This window comes from Littorina saxatilis, linkage group LG13 (genome assembly GCF_037325665.1).
Source record: "Littorina saxatilis isolate snail1 linkage group LG13, US_GU_Lsax_2.0, whole genome shotgun sequence".
NCBI classification, from domain to species: domain Eukaryota; kingdom Metazoa; phylum Mollusca; class Gastropoda; order Littorinimorpha; family Littorinidae; genus Littorina; species Littorina saxatilis.
Window position 1 is genome coordinate 8,079,041 of NC_090257.1, and position 2,729 is coordinate 8,081,769.

The 2,729-nt window shown below is 41.0% G+C and overlaps 1 long non-coding RNA gene across 1 annotated transcript in view; it reads right to left on the minus strand.

Moving 5' to 3' along the window:
• Positions 1–573: 573 nt before the first annotated feature.
• The window catches only part of LOC138946033 (uncharacterized), a 3,085-nt gene continuing 929 nt past the window's right edge, over positions 574–2,729 (minus strand). Inside the window, exons 2-3 of the long non-coding RNA XR_011449176.1 lie at positions 2,282–2,371; positions 574–796 (exon numbers count right to left, since the gene is read on the minus strand). This is a non-coding gene — a long non-coding RNA (uncharacterized lncRNA). The remainder of the gene's footprint in view (positions 797–2,281; positions 2,372–2,729) is intronic.

Below are 2,729 nucleotides of genomic sequence, written 5' to 3' on the forward strand. Positions count from 1 at the left end.
GTTTGATTTAGCTTCATTCTACTCAGAAGAAATGTTTTAAACATGATTAACAAAATATTACTTTATGGATGTTTGCAAATAGAAACGTACGTGTGTCAACAGCGCAGCAAGTTTCTCAGTAAAGAGGACGATATAGAACGCTCATGGCCGGACCGTATCAGGTTGGGGGGGGGGGGGGGGGGTCCCAATTGTGTTAAGGGGGTTCATTAGTTGAGGGCGCTAGGGAGGTCTGGATGTTTTGAAATCTAGATGAGAATATGTGGAATCTAGCTGGCGCGTTCTCCGAGTATTTGTCATGATTTATTGATTATTTTATTTTCACCCTTGGAGGAAATACATGTTCAGGCCGGGGGGGGGGGGGGGGGGTGATCCGTGTATCCGTCCATGACGCTAGACAAAAAAGTATCTGTGCTGAAGCTTTTAAAAAAAAATTTTTTTTATCTCACCCTCATTTGTGAATGTTGTTTTCACACACAAACACACACACACACACACACACACACACGCACACACACACACACACACACACACACACACACACACACACACACACACACACACACACACACAAACACACACTTTTGATCCCATTCCATGTACTGCGAAGACTTTATTCAGGGTTTTAGGTAGTACTTAAACATCCAATTTCAAAGCACAAGTCTGAGCTGAGAATAGATATGCATAAATGTGTGAAATAATGGTGATTTGTGATCAAAACACTTCACAGGGAAGCTTGTTTATATGTCTTATGTATGTGTCTTCCATCGCCCTGGCAACATCAGAACTCCACACCAGCCTGCAAAAGTATAAACATAAAGGGTGACACAAATGAAACAAATGCAGCCCACAAAAATGCTTAATACTTCTTGACCTGTTGACCTAGTTAGTTAATATTTGGTGATTATTAACTATCTATATATATATACGACTAGTGTCTGTCTGTCTGTCTGTCTGTCTGTCTGTCTGTCTGTCTGTCTGTCTGTTCGCGATGCGCGGCCAAAGTTCTCGGTGGATCTTTTTCAAATGTGGACACCGTATTCAGCTACACCCCGGACACAACCTCATCGATGAGATATTTCAACACGTGCTCTCAGCGCGCAGCGCTGTGCGCGCTGAACCGATTTTTTTTTGTTGTTTTTTTGTTTTTTTTGTCGGGATCCACTACCAGTAACTCTTCCTTATCTTCTCCAGTGTTTTCAGCCGCGATTATCTCCCTTCCTCCGTGTGGCAAAGCCGGGTCCCAGGCGCAGCCTGGTATTCGGCTCTACTTCTTCCCGGCGAAGCCGGTACCCGGCGAAGCGGGTAATCATCTAGTATCTTATGCATGACAAAGGTCAACACAGTCGCGAGTTCACAGGTCAAATGGAGGGGTAATTTGGAACACTTTTGAGTTTTGATCTAGCTGTAATCTTCTTTTTTCAACACATTTTCAACACAAAAAAAGGATTAAAACATTACGTCTCCAATGAGTTAACAAGATCGTAAGATTTTGTTGATCTTGTCCGAGTGGATTTTGTGTATACAAGTGTTATCTGATAGTTACCTTATTGCTTCATGTGTCATTAACGGTGTCACTGGTTGTCTGAGGGATGCATTGACTAAGATCTCAAATGCTAGATGTCGAAAAACTACTCAAATTACCTGCCCTCGAAAGGGTGGTAACCAAGCTAAAAAAAAACGCCATAGGAAATTACTGGAAGGATGGGAGGGTATAAACTATGAGAATTGGGTAAGTATATTAATCAAACGAAAATTTATTATTGAAATTTTCATTTAAATTACATAGTTTATACCCTCCAAAACTAACAATCTTAAATTCTTTAATGCTTAAATCGGGTTAATTAGTGTACGGCTTCATATAAAACCTGAAACGGTTGAGTCTATCCCCGAATTCGGAGTCTTTTTGGAAAGAGCCCAAAAGACAGACCATTTCACCTTCAACATTGCAACTTTTGGTATTGGTCATACCTAAGCTGAAATTAATGTACAGCAAATATACAGTGCGAAATGCCGTTAACGGTCTTGCAGGCAACTCAGTTAGCTATCCTGCCTATGCAACTGACTCACGAAGTCTCGCACACAGATAAACAAATGAGGGAAGGGGCACCAACCTGTGTCGTCTTCAACCAATAAACACACACACACACACACATACACACACACACACACACACACATACACACACACACACACGCGCGCGCGCGCACTAAAGATGAATATTGCATATGCATAATGCAGAAGAAGACAACTTAATCTGATAATCGCATCCAACGCTACATACCTTGTTCATATTCTGTTCTGCACTGTGGGCTGGTGTATGTCTTTAATTTTCCCATTGTACGTAAATATGCTTGCGGTAAAGAAAACACACCTGCAAGATAACAAAATCAGATAGTACGAGGAAATGATACAGCTTGCAGAAGCAAAACACAAGAATACATAGACTTTGTTTTATGCTAATCTGTTTGAAAATTCACATACGATTACGAAAGTATGCCCTGGTATTTGTTACATTTCTGAGACTAGAGAAAGGGAAATAAATACTGCAATAGCTTAGAAACTATTCGGTGTGCTGTTGGTTTCCTGCAATTGAATAATGAAAACCCACGTATATAGGCATAGTCTTTCCCATGTAAACGATTGTGCTCACTCTGACCTGGAAAAGCTGTTACGTAAAATAAGATCATCTCTGCCCTTAGACACATACAACAACAAAAACAGCCGGACTG